The sequence below is a fragment of the Cornus florida genome, unplaced genomic scaffold, assembly GCF_030987335.1.
Source record: "Cornus florida cultivar Cherokee Brave unplaced genomic scaffold, ASM3098733v1 CherokeeBrave_3.0.0_Hap2_Chr02, whole genome shotgun sequence".
NCBI lineage: Eukaryota > Viridiplantae > Streptophyta > Magnoliopsida > Cornales > Cornaceae > Cornus > Cornus florida.
This window is the reverse complement of record NW_026775572.1, coordinates 66,493,594-66,514,259: the sequence shown is the minus strand read 5'-3', so window position 1 is coordinate 66,514,259 and position 20,666 is coordinate 66,493,594. Positions and strand designations below refer to the sequence as shown.

The 20,666-nt window shown below is 37.6% G+C and overlaps 1 non-coding gene across 1 annotated transcript; it reads left to right on the top strand.

Annotated features, from left to right (window-relative positions):
• Window positions 1-4,766: 4,766 nt before the first annotated feature.
• Window positions 4,767-4,873, top strand: LOC132297749 (small nucleolar RNA R71). Its single transcript, XR_009479394.1, has one exon. It is a non-coding gene; the product is annotated as a small nucleolar RNA R71 (small nucleolar RNA).
• The last annotated feature ends 15,793 nt before the right edge of the window (window positions 4,874-20,666 follow it).

The following is a 20,666-nucleotide window of genomic DNA, read 5'->3' as shown; positions in this document are numbered from 1 at the left end:
GATCGAACCCTATTTTGTCCTATTCAAATGATTGATCTTATCCACAGCTGTACGCCTACCAACCACTTTTGTTTTTTTCCCCATAAATATCTTAAAAATATCCCAGCCTTGTCATTATCCGGAGGAGTCAGACCACTTCGATCGATCCAAGATGCAGTTCGATTGATCGAACTCATTTTCGATCGATCCAAGTTAAGGTTCGATCGATCGAACTTCCTCCAGCGAGAAAAAGTTAAAGTCCAGCTCATTTATTCCGTCCTTCATCCAATCATTGGAGAATATGCCTTGCACGACCACAGCTCATCATGGGGTGTATTTGACCTACCTATATAAGGAATATGATACACTTTTTGAGGGAGTCTCTTGTCACACATTGAAAATCATCTTGGAGGCTATTCTTGGAGAGGAAGAAGGGAGGAAGCTAGAGCAACCATTGGAGGAGATCTTCACCAACAAGGAGCAGCCATGGAGTTAGCCCTTGAGGGTTGGATCATCACTACCATGAGTGGCTAGACATCCTCTTGGGGCTAGAGTTAGCCCCAAGCATGCTTTCTATACTCTAATCTTGTGTATTATTGAGGGATTAGTGTTGTATGATACATCTTGATATTCATGTATATATAAATCTTGATTATTTTATGGTTTGTATGGTTTAATGCTTCCAATTGACTATTCTATTCTATCTATATGTCTATGTATGCTAGAGTAGGATATTCATGTGCTTATCCCTAGATTTAGTGTTTTTGATGCATGTCTATGTGTATTGATGCTATAGATCTAGAGATTATCAAGATGATATGCTTAATGAATGTTATTTTGGTTCATTTGATGGTTTATGTCTATTCTTGATGGTTTGTGCCTCTCCCCTAGTCTAGATAGCTTTATTTTCATGCTAGTAGTGTAGATTTAGTGTAGTGGTAGTGTAATGTTAGATAGGAGGACAATCTACTCTTGATGTTTGATGTTCCATGCTTGTGAGTCCAAATGGCATATTCCTCTAATATTGTGTTGTATGTGGATTGTGAGCTTAATGAAGGATTAATGACTTGTTTTGATCTATTGTACTATCCCCATGTTGTCTAGACAATATATACTCTATTGTTTAGATATATTGTGCTCTTCACATGATGTTTGGACAATACTTGCTTGATTTGTCATCCTTGCCAATTGATTCAACCTAATGCACACACACCCTTATCATATTACAACACATCCATTACCCTCAATTGATCACTTGTTAGTAGTATAGAAAAGTATTGCTTGGTGGTGATCTCTACACCCCAAGACCTCTCTCTCTCTTGTTTACTTCATATTATTTTATTTAGTTGAATTCAATTTAGCTTAATCAACCAACCAATCAATTGTGTGATCACTCGACCTACTAACCCTAATTACCATAGTTTCACAATTCGATCCATCATCAAATCCCTTGGGACGATCCCTACTCGCCCTATCTATATTTTATATAGAGAAAGGTAGTAGTGGTTTTCTATAAATGTAAAACTTAGCCACCTCTTAAATTCACAACTCTTCAAGCTTGACTTGGTATCGCGACCCTTGTAAAGGACCGGTCAGGCATGCTTCATCAAAGACAAATGGAGTCTCCTTGGCAAGAAGGTTACACAAAGGTCTAGCAATTTTGCTAAAGTCTTTGATGAACCGGCGATAAAAACTGGCATGTCCTAGAAAGGAGCGGATTTCTCTCACCGTAATAGGTGGAGACAATTCAGAAATTAGCTCAACTTTCGCTCTATCCACTTCTATTCCTCTTTTAGAGATGACATGTCCAAGCACGATTCCTTCTTGAACCATGAAATGGCTCCTTTCCCAACTTAACACAAGATTAGTCTTACGACATATTTGAAGCACTTTTTTGAGATTTTGGAGACACGAATCAAATAAGGACCCAAAAACCGAGAAGTCATCCATGAAGACTTTTAAATACTTCTCCACCATGTCCGAAAAAATTGACATCATACACCTTTGGAAAGTGGCAGGAGCATTGTACAATCCGAAAGGCATCACTGAAAGGACATGTGAATGTGGTCTTTTCTTGATCCAATGGATCTAAGGCCACTTGATTGTACCCCGAGTAACCATCTAGGAAGCAATAGTATTATCGCCCAGCCAATCTTTCCAAGATTTGGTCAATGAAATGCAATGGAAAATGGTCCTTCCTAGTGGCAGAATTCAGCTTTCGGTAATCTATGCAAACACGCCATGAAGTGGCGGTGCGTTTCGAAATGAGATCACCCTTAGCATTTTCAACAACTGTGATTCCCGACTTTTTAGGAACCACTTGAGTTGGACTAACCCATTTGGAATCAGAGATAGGATAAATGATTCCTGTATCTAGAAGTTTCATAACCTCCTTCATGACAACTTCCTTCATATTTGGGTTCAATCTCCTTTGAGCATCCCTAAATGGCCTTTCATCCTCTTCTATGTGTATGCAATGCATGCAAATAGAAGGGTCAATGCCTTTTAGGTCAGCCACAGTCCATCGAATGGCTTCTTTGTTAGCTTTAAGCATTTCTAAAAGATCATTCTCTTGGCCATTTTCAAGATTGGAAGCAATAATGACCGGAAGAGTCTCTTTTGGGCCTAAGAAGGCGTATTTCAGATTTGATGGAAGGGGCTTAAGCTCAAGAATAAGAGGAGAGATGAGAGATGGAACTGGTGGAGTACTAGAAAGTGAAGAAAGAGGTTCTTTCTTGCTTTTCCAAGGTGGGTAATCCAAAGTGGCCACAGAGTCCATCAAAGCATTCACCTCACTTTTGGATCCTTCTGTGCCAAAACCACTACTTTCAAACATTTCACAAAGGCACGCCTCAAGAGGGTTCTTAGAGAGAATAGAGGGAAGAGTCTCTTCTACGGTTTCATCTAAGACATCTACTAGGAAACACTCATCTTCATCTGTGGGATGTTGACTTGCAATAAATACATTAAGCTTAACATCATGTTGCCAAAAGAGATATCCATAATGCCGGATCTGCAATTAATGGTGGCATTGGCGGTGGCAAGGAATGGTTTTCCTAGGATGACTAGAATGTGATTGGTAAGATTAGGGACTGGCTCAGTATCAAGCACCACAAAATCAACCGGAAAATAAAATTTATCAACCTTAATTAGAATGTCCTCAACAATTCCCCTTGGTTTCTTAATTGATCTATCGGCTAGTTGGATTACTACCGATGTTGGCTTCAAGTCCCCTAATCCTAACTGCAAGTAAACGGAGTATGGAATGAGATTGATACTTGCACCTAAATCAAGGAGAGCTCTACGAACCTCTTGGTTTCCAATAACACAAGAAATGGTCGGAGCACCCGGATCCTTGAACTTATGAGGAGTGTTAGACAGAATGATGGAACTCACTTGTTCCGTTAAAAGCACTTTCTTAAGGTCCCTTCCCTTACTCTTCCTCTTTTGTGTGCACAAGTCCTTCAAGAACTTTGCATATGGTGGAATTTGCCTAATTGCATCTAGAAGAGGAAGATTAATTTTTACTTGTTTAAACACTTCCATCATATCATGAATTTTCCCTTCTTGTCTCCCAAATGATGAAGTCTCTCTCAAAGCTTGAGGAAATGGAGCTTTTGGCTCATAAGGCTTCTCTAATTGGGGAGATGATGATGAAGATGATGAAATGTCCATTTTGGAACCACTAGCATCCAAAGAAATAGGAATAGGATTTGGAATGGGACGGATGCTACCAGTTGGTTGCTTCAGTTCATTATCCTCCTTAGGTACCTCTACCTTATTATCCACTTTCCTACCACTTCTCAAGGTAATAACTGCTTGAACTTGCTCATTTCCAGAAAATTCTGATGAAGGACTTGATTGCGCCATAAATTGCCCCTTAGGATTGGTCTCAGTTTGACTAGGCAACTTACCTTTCTCTCTCACATTTAAAGAATTAGCTAACTGCCCGATTTGAGCTCAAGCTTTGCAATTGTTTGAGAGTGAGAATGAAACAATTGATTATCTTTTCGAAGATCACCTAAGGCTTGCAAGACCTTGTCCTTAAAAGTGAAACTTTTAGGAGGCGTTTGATTTGGATTAGAGTAAGATTGAGAATTTGATGCTTGGGTTGAGAATAGGATTGAGAATTTGATGCTTGAGGTTGAGAGTATTGATTCACATTCTGAGGATAGAATAAAGGACGGTAACCTTGAGAATTCTGATTTTGATTTTGGAGATGTGGGGGAACATACTTTGCTTGGTAACCTTGATTTTGACGAGGGTTTGCACCGTCTCCTTGATTTCTCCATGCAAAGTTAGGATGATTTTTCCACCCCGGATTGTAAGTATTGGAATAAGGGTTGTTCCCTTGATGAATGAAAGCTACAATTGCTTGTTCTTGAGACTCACTTGGTATGATTTGTCCAAAAGGGCAATTTGAAGTATGGTGAGTGTAACTAGAACAAGTCATGCACATTTCATTGGAAGGATGAGAATAAGATTGAATTACCGGACCTTGATTCAAAAGGAATTTATCAAATCTTTGAGTAAGATTTTTGACCTCGGCGGCAATTTCCATGGAAGAGTCTATTTGATTTTGAGCTTTTTTTCCTCCTACATTTGCTAGATGACCACCCCTAGAAGATGAAGATCTATGCATTGAGTTTTCACTCATTTTTTCGAAAAGAAGCCAAATTTCATCTTCATTTCTTTCTATGTAGCTTCCACCACAAGAAGTATCAACAATGCCCTTATTGGCATCGGATAAACTTGAAAAGAAACATTGAACTAATTGCCACTTAGGGATGTCATGATGTGGACACTTCCGTAGTAAGTCATTCAAACGTTCCCATGCTTCATGAAGGGGTTCTCCTTCTTGTTGTTTAAATTCACAAATGGAAGTTCTCATGGCATCGGTTCGACTTGCAGGGTAATACTTCTTTAGGAACTCTTGTTGCAATTGTGCCCAAGAGGTGATTGTATTTGGCCGTAAGTTGTTAAACCAATATTTAGCTTTATCCCGAACAGTAAAAGGGAAAAGCTTCATTTTAAGGACTTCTTCTGGAACATCCGTGATTTTCACGGTGGAACAAACTTCCAAGAACCCATCTAAATGTTTATAAGGCTCTTCATTGCTCAACCCATAGAAAAGGGGGCACATGTTAATGGTGGAAGCCTTAATCTCATAATGATGAACACAGAAATTTGGCAATTGAATGTAAGTGGGTGCATTATATTGATTTGGAGTGTAACGATCCCTAAGGACCATTGGAGGATTGAGAGGAGGATATGGCATTTGACCTTGCTGATTGTATGCCATTTGACCTTGTTGAGGGTATGCCATTTGAACATATTGTTGTTGTTGCTCACCAATTGGGGGAACAACATTTGGCCTTGGCATCCCTAGATTAGGTTGTTACAGCGCATGATTAACTGGTTATGGCATTCCCAAGGGTGCATACACACTTTGAGGATCCACAATATGAACTTGTGGTGGGTGGTGCACACCGTTGTGATCCACATGACCAAGATCTACAATGGGATCTTCAATTGGATCTATTGGGTCTTCCATTAAAGGTGATGGAAAATCAAAATTTAGAAGATTAGGATGACTATTCCTAGTACTACCTCTTAAACGCCGAAGGAAAACTTTGAGATTTTGATTTACAGGAACAAGAGGACGATTAAGTGATCTACGACCATGCATGCACTAGAATAAGTCAATACACCAACATTTCAAAATTTTAACCTCCACATACGATGTTCCCAAACTCCTCAATAATATCAATGCACTTAAAACAAATAAATGCCTCCACACAGGCCGATGCCTTCTACAAGAAGGTATGCTTGGACTTAAAAATAAAACAACTCAATTTAAGCCTCCACTTGGGCTATCCAAAGCATGCAAATTGGTATACAATTAAAGTACTAAAATTATAGAGAACTTACAGATGGTCCATAAGCAACTTCAAATTTTTTTTAATTGCTTCCAAGTCCAGCATTTACTCCACTTTGCTTCAAGTACCTAATTCACAAATCAAATAAAATAACAAAAATAAAAAAAAAAATAAAAAAATTAAAATGACTTAAAAGTAAACAATCAACAAAGAACTAATGTCTAATTTAATTCTTTTAAAAACCGATAGATCCCCAGCAACGGCACCAAAACTATGGTGCGACTGAGCGTGTGCACAAAATAATGCACAACACTTTAGGTTTAGAAATAATGTCAAGTGGGCACCATATTTTAAAATTTATAAAACCACTAAACACTTATACTATGGAGTATGAAGTGAGCAGGGATCGTCCCAAGAGATCTAAACAATTATACGTTTTCCAGAATTGAATTCTACTTTAGTGCTTATGTGATTGCTAAAAAGGTTTGGTTTTGTGATTAGACTAATTTTAAACTTAATAATGCAAATAAAGAGTAGAGTATAAAAGATTGGAAAGAGACTTAGGGTGTAGGATTCACCACTAAGCACATTCCCTAACTCATTAACTTTTAACTAATTGGGGAATAAAAATGTGTAATCTAGAATATGGCTAATAATTGCAATAAAAAGTATAAACCATCAATTTCAAGCATGAATCAACTACCTAATGACAATTAAACTAAGTGTAGTGTAATTGACCAATTCGAAGCATGATTCATCAATTTAAGTTACAATTTCAACACACATTAATTTAGAGGGTAATGCAATTTTGACAATAAGTATGGATTTCAAGCACTAGTATGGATTGTCTACTTACCTAGGAATTAAATTGCAATTAAATTAATTAACTTTAAATTAAACTAACTAAGCCTGAAATTAAACTATTTAGACAAGACATTAACCTAATTTTGTAGTACAACCCATATAATAAAAGCAATTTCCATCAAATCAAAACACAATTACATCTAATTAATACAATGTATAGCCATCACAAGATTCAAGTCACAAAGAAATCAAGTGTAGAAATTGATTATCATTCAAAAACATAAAAGACAATATGAAATTGACATAGACAATCAAATGAAAGAATTAATATATATATATATCAAGGCTATAACATAAATTACACAAATTAATCCCCAAAAGTCAAGAGTTAAGAATTAGGTTACATGCTTAGGGTTTATCCAACCCTAAGTTGAAGAATCAGCCACTCATGGTTGATGGATGCAAGATGTCAACAAGCCCCATCCTTTGATTCATCTGGCTCCTCTTCTTCTTCTCTGAGCTTTTCTCAAGAACCCTAGCTTTTTCCTCTTCGTGTTTTCCAGAGAGAATAAAAATATCGATACAGAATAATAATAAAAAAAACTTAATAATTCTCCTAATATTATTCACCTAAATAAAATAAATACTAACCCTAATCTAATGGCTCACTGAGCCTTAAGTAACAACCCTATTAAAGCCCAATAGTTCACAAAATAAGCCCAAATAATAAAAAAAAATCTGTAATGTTGCCAAGTCCTGGGGATCGATCCCTCACCTTGGGGGATCGATCCACCCAGAGTTGAAAATTTCCTTTAAGCCTTATTTAGCTCCATTTTAGCTCCGGGCTAATTGGTTTGCTTTTTCATCTTTGGGAACATCATCAAAGGCTCAAGATTGACAGCTTTCGAAACACATTATAAGAGCAATGGGCTACGACCTCTTTTTGTCAATTTCTGAACTTTTTTTGAATATCTTTGCTTGACTCCAAAAAGGCTTTAATGGACTGTTCTTAGCTCATTTTAACTTTATTGCCCTGAAATACACATAAACATAAATTAGGACTAAAACATGAAATTAAGATAGATGTAAAGACTGAAATACCCTAACTTAGGTGCTTAAATGTGCAACATTTAAGCATTTATGAAGATGAAACGAGGTGCTCGTCTTTGTATTTCAGTCTTGTGACATAGGTCTTCGGGAAGCTTTCCATGTTCCAGATAATCAATGATAGAGAGTCTCCAGTCTTCTTCCTCTTGTGTCCAATAAGAAACTAAATTGCTTTCTTCAAATTTATCCTCCAAGACTTGTGGCAAGACCCATCGTTGACATACAGGAACATCAACCAGGTCCTCATCAGTTATTGCCAATGTTGTATCTAAATTTGCTAAAGCATTAGCTATCCAATTTTCCTTCCTCAGAATGTGCTCTAGTATAACGCTATCAAACCGTTCCAACAAATAAGGGGCATAATGATAGTACAGCACTAAATCATCTTTCTTAACCTCATATTCTTTAAGAAGTTGGTTGATCACCAATTTTGAGTCTCCATATATTTCGAGATCCGTGATCTTCATCTCATTCGCCATTTGAAGGCTGATGATCAAGGCTTGATATTCAGCTACATTATTTGAACAGTTTTCAGTGAGTGCAAAAGAATATGGCATAACATGTCTTTTTGGAGAGACAAAAACTATACTTGCTACGGCCTCGTCTGATCGTACTGCCTTATCGAAAAACAACATCCATGGAGGGAGGATGTTCACAAGGAAGACTTCTTCATCTGGAAAATCTTCAGAAATTTCCCAATCAGCTGGAATATAATGGTCAGCTAAGAAATCTACTAGGACTTGTACTTTCACTACTTTTCGTGGCACATAAACAATTTCAAATTCGTTGAACAAAATTGACCACCTCGCCAAGCATCCGGAAATGACCGGTTTAGATGTGATATATTTGAGAGGATCAGCTCTTGCAACAAGATGTATCGTATTAGCCAATAAATAATGCCTCAATTTCTTAAAGGTGAAGACAAGTGCGAGGCATGTTTTTTCAATTGGAGGTTAATTTCGCTCCGTCGGCGTGAGTCTGCTACTTAAGTAATACAATGCCTTCTCTTTATGTTCTTCATTATTCTGAGCAAGTAAGGCACCCAGCGATTCATCTTGCGCAGCAATGTAAAGTATGAGCGGTTTTCTAGATATAGGTGCTCCCAATACTAGAGAATTAAGAAAGTACTTTTTGATGCTATCAAAAGCATTTTGGCATGATTGGTCCCAATTAAATGGAACATCTTTCTTCAGGATACAGTTAAAAGGCTAACAATGACCAGCTAAATTTGGGATGAACCAACGAATGAACATAAGTTGGCCTTATAAACTTTGAAGCACACGTAAATTCTTTGATGGCGGTATATTTTGAATGGCCTTAACTTTATTATAATCAATCTTAATACCACGATGACGTACGACGTATCCTAGGAAGTTCCCTGAAGTCACACCAAATGCACATTTAAGAGGATTCATCTTGAGCTGATATTTTTGGAGGCGATTAAAAACTATACGTAGATCTTGTAAATGATTTATTCGCTCCTTCGTCTTTACCACCAAGTCATCAACATAACATTCAACAATCTTGTGGAGTATGTCGTCGAAGATCCTTTGCATGGCGCGCTGATGTGTTACTCCCGCATTTTTGAGTCCGAAAGGCATAACTTTGTAGCAATATATACCTTTAGGAGTGCGAAAAACAGTTAGCTCCTCATCTTTCGGAGTCATTCTTATCTGATTGTACCCGGAGTAACAATCCATAAATGAGAGAGCTTCATGCCCAGTGGTTGCATCTACAATGAGCTTGGGGCTGGGAAGAGGAAAATCATCTTTTGGGCATGCCTCATTAAAATCATGAAAGTCCACACAAATTAGAATCTATCCATTTTTCTTCTTTACTGGAACAATGCTCGAAATCCACGTTAGATATTTGACCTCACGAATGAACCCTACTTCAATCAATTTGTTGAGTTCTTCCTTTATCCTCGAAACTAGCTCTGGACGGAAGAAACGTTGAGACTGCTTAATCGGACGTGTCCCATATTTGACAGCGAGATTGTGCACTACAATTTTAGGATCAAGACTGGGCATCTCTTTGTATGTCCAAGCAAAGACATCCTTGTACTCAGACAATAATTAAAAGTAATCATTTTCTTCTGAGGGGCTTAGAAATGCACTAACGAAAACTGGTCTGGGTTGATCATCAGTCCCTAAGTTGATTTCTTTGAGTTGATCAACGGTAGCCTACCCCCCATCTTCTAGTGTTGGTGCAGCTTTCTCGATGACATCTGGTTGTTCAGAGTCAGGTTCTTCTTCAACAGTGATATGGTACGAAGTAACACAAGATGATTCGCCAGTGTCTTCTGCTCTATCCACTTCTTCTGATTGATCAATAAATACAATGGTTCGCCTTCGAGCTTTTAGTGTAATATCTTTGGTGACATCTATCTCTGTCTTATGTTTCATTCACGAGGGCACAAGGCTCTGAACTTCACTACTATTCACCACGTCGATGTTAGCTTTTTTTGACTTTTCATTCTTGCTGCTTCTTAGTGGCACATCATTAATAGTACCAATTGGAGAAAATATTGACTTTCGAGATTGAAGTTGTGGATATTTTGTTCCTTGGTCACGAAAGCTCATTCTATTAAAAACAGAGGCATGAGGCAAACTGCTAACATGAGAACTTGAGACATTTGATTCTTGGCTCGACAACCTGTTGAATACAGATATTCGATCACATGGAGCTCCTATACGGTCGAAGACCAATCTTTGATGCATAGTCTGATAATCTTGTTCATCCTCAACTTCTCTAAACCCAATGTATAAGGTGTTTGACTTCTTCTCTTTTTTTGTGATTTGAATTCGAAGTGGCTCAGAAGTTACGAAACCGATACCAAACTTGGGTGGAATGATTTTATGCCTTTGATCTTTCAACTTCTTCTGTGTCTCATTGAGGCCATGCACTTTTCTCACCGATGACCTCAGAATTAAGTTTTCCAAGGCTTACAGGATTAGCAAAATCATACCTCGACTTAGCCAAGAGTTGGTATGCCTTAGGATCGAATACTTCATCAGTCCTTTGTTTTGGAAGTGATCCATGTCCGACCAGAGATTGAGAAGGCTGACGGAGACTTAGACAACGAAGACTTTTGAATTATAGTGAGAGGAAGAGTTAACTTTTCTTTAAGCTTTTGCATGTCTTCTTTTTCCTTTGTTTGTGACATCTTCAATTTAAATTCCTTGGTTTCAATTATCTCGATGACAGGTGATTGCCCTTCTTGTCGTTGAGATTTTGGAACATACTTTAAAATAGGTTTCGTCCAATGTGCTTTTATCGAGACCCCTCGCGTTTTAGCTACATTTACAATGTCTGTCATTGAAACATCTAATAGATCACTTACTATTTTTTTTATTTTTGTAGATTGAATCTCTTGTGTAGACGGATGGCTTGGGATGGGCATTTTCGAAGGTGTATCAGGATTGATATAGAACTTGGCATTGGCAAAATGAGATTCTACTTCTGTAAATGGTTTATGGTCCGCCACAACCGTTTGTACGCCATTCTTGTAGAATTTGAAGCACTGATGAAGAGTCGATGGAATGACACTATTACTATGTATCCAAGGCCTTCCTAACAACAAATTGTAGGACGTCTTTGTATCAATAACATGGAATAAGGTTTCAGCTTGGAGCTCGCTAATAGTTAGTTTTGCCCGAATTATGCCAATAGCTCTCTGTCCTCCTTGGTTAAAACCTTGAATAATAAGACAGCTACGAGATAACTTATCGACTGTGATGTCGAGATTTTTCATCGTAAATTTTGGCATGAGATTCATTGTTGATCCACCATCAACAAGCATTTGAGTAACTTTTTGTTCTTTTATGTAATCAGAAACGAAGAAAGGACAATTATGCGGCTTCGAACCCAACTGAAGATCCTCGTCAGTGAAAACAATTGGTGCATAACATGAATCAAGCGTACCTCCTACTACTTCATCATCATTATACTTTTCAATGATGGCTGCATCCTTTGCATGGTTCTCTATAGTCTGGGCTTCATCTTGATCCTCGCTATTCTCATCATCAGGGCTCGTTTTCTCAGTTGAAACCATGTAAGCTGTCACAACTTCATCATCTAGATATCCTTCTGGAAAGAACTTTTATAAAGTAATGGGTTTTTGGAGCCCTTTGCTCATAGAGGCGTGTTTGGATGACTGTGTCTTCTTGACCCATTTTATGTTATGGCCAGACTGCTTATGGCGATATTGAGGTTTCTTCTTCCTTTGCCCCCTGTTAGAATAACTAGTCTGAAAAATGTTAGCTCATTGCTTCCGTGGTTTCTTTCTTGTCACCAGATTCCATCCTTCTTCATCATCCTGAGGAAAGACCCTTCTAAATGTTGAAATGTTTGGTACACTCCCTTGGCCAAGATAGATGAGGATTGGTTCCAATGAGCCAAACTGGATGGTTGTGCAATATACCTCAGAAATTGAAGGTTGAGAACGAGCACTCCCCATGATAGAGGTTGTCAAAGTAGCAGTAGTATGATTTGAAGTTACAACTTCGCCTGTGTCTAACAAGATTTTTCCTTGTTTTGCCAGATTCATCACCACCTCCTCGAAGATAAAACACTTTTTAATTGGATGACTGATAATACGATGATATTTGCAGTATTTTGGGTCGTTGACACGTCCCATCTCTTGAGGGCGTTTGCTTTCAGGGAGTTCTATAATTTTACTTTCGAGTAAACATTCCAATATGCCAGGAACATCGAAATCGGGAAATGGGTATTCCTTCTTCTCTAATTCATTTAGTGTAGGACGCTGTCTTTCTCCCCTTGAAACTGGCGAGACTTTTTATCATCTTTCTTGTTATCTTTAACAGATATCTTGATTGGGGTAGTTGAGATAGTCATGGATTCTTTAGTAGTGTTCTTTGACGACTTGTCACTCTTCTTCCAGTCTTTCTTATCCTTGCGTGGTTCTATGGCCATGGGACCTTTGCCGTCATGGGATTTCATACTGATTTTCATATCATGGGCACGCGTAGCCAATTCTTAAAATGTGCGAGGTTTTATGCCTTGAAGAATGTAGAGAAGGCCCCAATGCATTCCCTGCATACATATCTCTACAGTAGAGATTTATGACAATTGATCATTACAGTCAAGACTGAGTGCTCGCCACCGATTAATGTAGTTGATTACAAGCTCATCCTTCCTTTATTTCGTGTTAGTTAATTCTATCATACCAACAATACGACGAGTGCTATAAAACCTGTTCAAGAATTCTCGTTCCATTTGGTCCCAACTATCAATTGATTCTAACTTTAGGTCGGTGTACCACTCGAATGCGTTTCCTTTAAGGGAGCGGACAAATTGTTTAACTAGTAAGTCCCCATCAGTTCCGGCATTGTTGCAAGTCTCGATAAAATGGGCAATGTGTTGCTTGGGGTTGTTTTTTTCGTCAAATTGCTGATTCTTCGGAGGTTGGTATCCAACATGCATCCTCATACTGTCGATTCTCTTTGTATAGGGCTTTGCGTACATGAGAGTACTCTATGAGACGCCTCCGTATTGGGTTCGGATTGTATTCATTATCATATCTTGCAATTGTTCGACAGATAATGAAAAGACTGAAGTCTGTTCTGTCACCGGCGTCTGGTTTAACTAGCCGCCTGTTCTGTCACCGGTGTCCGTTTGGGGTCCTTCATGTGAGTACCTTGTGAGGTAGAATTAGGATTCTCTGTCGGCATTGCTATGAAAGATGTAGGATTCCCAGATAGTGGTGGTGTGAAAGTTGCGTGATTCCCAGTTAGCGGTGTTGTGGAAGCTGTAGGATGCCCAGATTGTATTGGTGATTCATCGAAGGTCTGAACTTCTAATTTGTTCATCAGTGTAGTGATTTGCAAGTCCTTCTCTTCAATAGTCTTTGTAAGGTTCTCAATGGAATGAGACATAGTTGCTAGTTATTCCTCTACCGTGGCAACTCCAGTCATCATAATAGCGACCACATCTGAGTATGATAGGTCTTGAGAGTCAACGTTCCTTGAAGTGATTGATTGCTCTGAAGTCTGACATAGTAACTCTGGGGTGAACCGACACTAGAGTGAGCATCATAGATGGAATGAGGTAAATCTGGTGGCGGAATCTCCTCTGGAACAATGTCAGGGTTCTTGACATGTTGAGTTTTCACGTTCGCCGGCTTTGCAGGATTGGTTTTCACCAAGTCTTGTTGATGTTTGGATGACTCGATTGTCTGGGACTTGCTACGTGTCACAGGGCCCGCCAAGGTACTTCCATCACTTGATTTGGCCTTCGTGCCACTTTTCACGGTGGCTTTGGCATCGACCTTTGCAGTAGTGATGTTCTTTTGGGCTTTTTTGTCTGTCTAAGTCTTAGGGGGAGCCATATAATCTGATAGAGAAGAAATTTGATGGTAATAAAAAGAGATGAGAAGCAAAGGATGTCCCACCAGGTGTGCCAGAAATTTGTACACACATATTTTGTTGTCTGCAATAAAAACAAAATATGGAGCAAATAAATATTTTTTAATTTAGAAAAATTTGAGTACAATCCTTTGTAATAATATTCCAAAGAATAAGGTCCTCTGATTCAATCTCCTTTTTGGTTGGTTGGATCCAAGGGCTGCACAAGCTTGATTTTGAATCACCGTGGAATTTGGATGAAGAACGGCACGTCTTTGGCTGTGCTTGTTGTTGATTACCGTGAAATTTGATGAAGAACGGCACGTCGTTGGATATGCTTGTTGTTGATCACCGTGAAATTTGATGAAGAACGACACGATTTGATGTGCTCGGTGTTCTTCGCTTTTGAGTTTGGATGTTGGGGATGAGAGTTTCTATATTTCTCTCTGGAATTCTAGAATTCTGAATTCTGAATTTATGTGTCCATTCCTTCTTCCTTCAAGCCTCTATTTATAGACTTCTTAGATTAATAGGATGATGACACGTGTCATCTCCTGATAAGGATAAAATCATAACTAGGTCGGGCCTGTTATATTATGATAATTATCCTTAAAAAATAATTATTCCAAATATATTTTATTAAGAATATTTATCTTTCCATTTAATCATCTAGGCTGGGCTAATTAAATAATTTAAGTGGACCAAGCTTAGGCCAATTAAATAATTTAATTAAATATCAAGCCCATATTTAGTGTGGCCCTTTGCAAAACCAAAGCCCATTAAAATTTTAGTGTCTACAACAAGTACCTAAAAAATAATAAAACTGTTATATATATATGTTTTATGGGGCCCACAATATGTGAGTCATCCATGATGACATATTGGCCGGAGGAAAGAAGCTCACTTTTGCTTACAATGAAAGCCATAATAAGGCTTATTTGGGAAGCTACGAATTGTGTGCCTATAAATAAGCATCATCTGTATGTAATGTTAGTGTGAAGAAAACAAAAGGCTTCTCTCTCTCTTTCGTGTTCTCTCTCTCTATATATCTGTGTGTGAAACTTTCTCTAACAAATATTACTATATACACACACACACATATTCATCACATGTTATCAGCACGAGACTCTGTCAACTGAGAAGAAAATTCTATTTTTCTTTCTCATTTCAAAGGGTAAGAAAAATAATTATTTATATTAAACTGTTATTGTTCAAATTTTACATATAATTGTTGAGCCTACAGTCTCACAACTATTTATTTATTTATTTATATTAAAATATTTTTGTCCATTCTTCAAAAGTAAATTGCTGAGCCTGAAGTCTCGCAAATACTAAATTATTTAATTTGCAAACTCAAAGTTTTTCATATATTAATATACTCTTTGTGAGCCTGAAGTTTTACAAATATTTGATACTCTTTGTAAACTCGAAGTTTCGCAAAATTTGTTGGCCTGAAGTCCAAATGAATCTAAAATTCTTTGACCTGAAGTTATTTACACTGAGTACCCTTACAAACCTGAAGTTTTGCAAAACATAAAAATATAAATTATATGTGCCTTTTAGCGTAAACATATTTTGTCTTTTTGCTATTGTTTTGTTTACTGAAAGCACATGATTAACTTTTTGACATTGTATAGTATATTTACTGACAATTCATATTACATGGTATCACCACTATGCAAATCATATTATAGTGACTGCAGTATTTTTATAATCTCAAATTGATTATTCTTTGTGTAAAATAATTCTAACTATGTTATTTTATCATTTATAGTTCATAATGTCAAATCTTACCAAGCTTGAATTTGTGGCACTTGATATCTCGGGCAAAAACTACTTGTCATGGATCCTTGATGCCGAGATCCACTTGAATGCCATAAATCTCGGAGAAACAATTAAGGAAGAAAATAATGCGTCCCTGCAGGACCGCGCAAAAACCATGATCTTTCTTCGCCATCACCTCCATGAGGAATTAAAAACAGAGTACCTCACAGTTAAGGATCCGTTTACACTGTGAAAAAATTTGAAAGAACGATATGAGCATTAGAAAACTGTGATTCTTCCAAAAGCTCGCTATGACTGGATCCACCTGCGATTACAGGACTTTAAAAGTGTAAGTGAGTACAATTCAACCTTGTTTAAAATCAGCTCATAACTGAAATTATGTGGAGAAAAAATTACTGATGAGGATATGTTAGAAAAAAACATATTCCACATTTCATGCCTCAAATGTGCTCATGCAGCAGCAATATAGAGAGCTCAGATTTATCAAATATTCTGAGCTAATTTCTTGTTTGTTGGTGGCTGAACAGAATAATGAGCTTTTGATGCAAAATCACCAGGACTGTTCCACCGGATCTGTACCATTCCCAGAAGTGAATGTGTCATCATTTCACGGCCATGGACGTGGACATAGATGCGGACGTCATGGTGGTAGTGGATATGGTCGCAATAATCGTGGTGGTCATAATTCCTCATTGACTCCTAGAAGGAACTCCACAATGTCCCATCAAAAGTGGAATTCAAATGCGACCAAGCAGGCAAAAGGAAAAGCTTTGCAAAACAAAGCTCCTGAAATATATGATGACAAGCCTTGCTATAGGTGTGGAATGAAAGGTCATTGGTCGCGTACCTGTCGTATGCCCAAACATCTAGTTGATCTTTACTGTGCCTCAATGAATGATAAGGGAAAAGGAAAGGAAATTGAAATGAATTTTGTGGATGATGACTTACCAACTGATATTACTCACTTTGATGTTTCTGACTTCTTTGCTGATACTAGTGGTAGTATAGATCATTTGATTGGTAATGGAAATGTCCATACCAATTAATGTGTCCTTCTCTAACATGTTATCCCTTATGTGTTTTATTTTGTCTGTATCAATATGTCTCTATCTAGGCTGTACCAGTATGTTTTTATTTTGGCTATCTTGCATGTAAATCTAGTTTGTATTTCAAGTTTGAAGTAATGAAACATATATTTTGTGTATGAAGAAGCATGGATCTGACTAAGGCATTGACTGTACCCAAGATAAATGGTGAAGATATATGTCTGGTAGACAGTGCAACAACACACACTATACTCCGAGATAGAAAATATTTTTCGAATATAACATTAGTTGAACCTCGTGTCAATACAATATCAGGTCTAGCAGACGTAATTGAAGGCTCGGGAAGAGCTATCATTGTGTTACCATGTGGAACACAATTGAATATTGATGATGCTTTATACTCTACCAAATTCAAAAGAAATTTATTAAGTTTTAAAGATATACATCTCAACGGTTATCATATTGAGACTATAAATGAAGGGGGCGTTGAATATCTCTGTTTTACATGCCAGAAGCATGTATTAGAAAAACTCCCTGCTTTATCTTCTGGATTATATTATACAAATATAAGAGTAATTGAGTCACATGCAGTGACGCACCAGAAGTGCTCTGACCCAAATATTTTTATACTTTGGCATAATCGCCTTGGTCATCCTGGGTTAACAATGATGCTCCGAATCATTGAAAATTCACATGGTCATCCATTAAAGAACCGGAAGATTCTTTTAGCAAATGATTATCCTTGTACCTCTTGTTCACAGGGTAAATTAATAGTCAGACCATCACCTTCCAAGGTCGTTGTTGAATGCCCACCATTTTTACAACGAATTCAAGGAGATATATGTGGACCAATTCATCCAGCGAGTGGACTATTTCGGTATTTTATGGTCTTAATTGATGCATCAACACGGTGGTCACACGTAAGTTTACTTTCTACTCGTAATGTTGCATTTGCTCGACTCCTTGCTCAAATAATCCGATTACGAGCACAATTCTCGGATTATCCAATCCAGACTATCCGTCTTGATAATGCCGGGGAATTCACATCTCAATCATTTGATGACTATTACATGTCAATTGGCATTTTTATTGAATATCCTGTTGCACATACTCACACCCAAAATGGTCTTGCAGAATCTTTTATCAAACATCTTCAGTTAATAGCTAGACCATTACTCATTAGAACTAAACTACCTATTTCTGTTTGGGGACATGCGATATTACATGCAGCATCACTAGTACGCATTAGACCAACTGCATATCATAGTTTTTCACTACTACAACTTGTGATTGGTCAACAACCAAGTATCACTCACTTACGAGTTTTCAGTTGCGCTGTATATGTTCCCATTGCACCCCTACAACGCACCAAAATGGGTCCTCAACGATGACTTGGTATTTATGTAGGTTTTGATTCTCCATCTATTATTAGATATCTTGAACCTATGACATGTGATGTTTTTAAGGCGCAGTTTGCTCACTGTCATTTCGATGAGGCTGCTTTCCCTCCATTAGAGGGGGGGGGGGGAAAGAAAAAGCCAGAAGAGAAACGAGTTATTAATTGGAATGTCTCGATTTTATTTCATTTCGATTCTCGCACAAATTAATGTGAACTAGAAGTTCAAAGGATCATTCATTTGCAAAGTATTGCCAATCAATTACCCGATGCATTCACTGACACAAAGATTGTGATGAAATCACATATACCAGCTGCAAATATTCCAGCAAGAATTGATGTCCCTGTAGGACAGTCTGTCAGTGTTATTGCAAATGTATCTATGACACGCCAGAAGCGTGGTAGACCAGTCGGTGCAAAAGACATTGTTCCCCGGAAGAGGAAAGCACAGGAGAAATCAAATAAAGAAATTGGCTCTCCTGAAGAGGTCACACTTGCAATAGGAACAACGAAAATGATTGATCAATCTAAATTTTATAAGCAAGTAACCCCAGAAGATATGTATGCCCCGGAAATGGCACATACCTCGGAAGTGGCACAAGCCCCTGAAGAGGCACTGGTACCTGAAAATAATGAGATGTCAATAAACTATAGAGAATTGTGGGATAGAAATACAGTTATTATTAATGATATATTCTCCTTTGCAGTTGCTCTTGATATTGCAGATGATAATGAGGATCCTGAACCTCAAAACATCGAAGAGTGTCGATGTAGAAATAATTGGCCAAATTGGAAAGAAGCAATACAGGCAGAGCTAAACTCATTAGCAAAACGTGAAATATTTGGACCTGTAGTCCAGACACCTGAAGATGTCATGCCTATAGTATACAAATGGGTATTTGTAAGGAAATATAATGAGAAAAATGAAATTGTAAGATACAAAACCCGACTTGTAGCCCAAGGTTTCTCACAGAGACCTGGTACTGATTATGAAAAGACATACTCTCTTGTGATGGATGCAATCACATTTCGCTTCTTAATCAGTTTGAAAATCTCAGAAGCACTGGATATGCATCTAATGGACATGGTTATAGCTTATTTATATGGATCACTTGATAGTGACATATAAATGAAAATCCCTGAAGGATATATAGTGCCTGAAGCAAATAGCTTGAAACCATGTACCATGTAATCGATCAAGCTACAACGATCCTTGTACGGATTGAAACAATCCGGACGCATGTGGTACAATCGACTCAGCGAGTATTTACTAAAAGAAGGATATGTGAATAATCAAGTTTGTCCATGCATTTTCATCAAGAAATCAAAATCTGGATTTGCCATTATAGCTGTCTATGTTGACGATCTAAATCTTGTGGGAACTCCTGAAGAGCTCACCACTACTGCTAATTATTTAAAGAAAGAATTCGAAATGAAAGATCTTGGTAGAACAAAATTTTGTCTCGGCCTGCAGATCGAACATTTACTAAGTAGAATTCTTATTTATCAGTCAACATACACTGAAAAAGTTCTGAAGCGCTTTTATATGGATAAAGCTCACCCCTTGAGTTCTCCAATGATTGTTCGATCACTTGATGTTAAAAAAGATCATTTTCGTCCTCTGGAAGAAGGCGAAGAAATTCTTGGTCCTGAAGTACTATATCTTAGTGCAATCGGTGCTTTAATGTACCTTGCAAATTGTACCAGACTTAATCTAGCATTTGCAGTCAACTTATTAGCACGGTATAGTTCTGCACCAACTCGAAGACATTGGAATGGAGTAAAGTACATTATGCGTTACCTTCGGGGAACAATTGATATGGGGTTGTTTTATTCAAGAAAATCAAAACCCCAGTTGATCGGATATGCAAATGAAGGTTATCTTTTTGACCCACATATAGCCCAATCACAAACAGGGTACTTGTTTACTTGTGGTGGAACTGTTATATCATGGCGATCTATGAAACAGACCATGACTGCAACTTCCTCAAATCACTCTGAGATACTTGTAATTTATGAAGCAGGTTGTGTTTGGTTAAGATCTGTTATACAATATATTCGAGAATCATGTGGACTATCTCAATCAAAGATAGTCCAACAATATTATATGAAAATAATACAGCATGTATGTGATACCCCTCGATTCTAGAGTCACGGGTGATCAAGTCCGAGCACAGAATACAAGAGATATCAGACAATTAATATTTAAATAAGCATTTGAATACAAAAAGAATAATAAATAAATAATAAGCTGAAGGAAACTAAATAATAAATCCCTATTTTAAAAATCCTCAAATAAATAATA